Genomic DNA, 282 nt, shown 5'->3' on the forward strand with positions numbered 1-282 from the left:
CTTATATATTAAATATATTTTCTTGTTTAGAATATCAGTGTCTGTATATTCAATGTGTTTCTGGTCGTCTTAATATTTGTAAGAAGCCCAAACTGGATTTCGTCTTCAAATAATTTCGTATATATATTTTAGGAAATAAAACGAAATTTAACCCAGTACAAATATTAGAACGATCAGAAACATGTTTAATATACAGCCACTAATATTTGATGCAGGAAAATATGTTTGAAATTTAGTTACAATCGTTAAAAAGTCTCTGTTAGTCGATAACATCGTAAACAT

The sequence above is a fragment of the Gigantopelta aegis genome, chromosome 14 (assembly GCF_016097555.1).
Source record: "Gigantopelta aegis isolate Gae_Host chromosome 14, Gae_host_genome, whole genome shotgun sequence".
Taxonomy (NCBI): domain Eukaryota; kingdom Metazoa; phylum Mollusca; class Gastropoda; order Neomphalida; family Peltospiridae; genus Gigantopelta; species Gigantopelta aegis.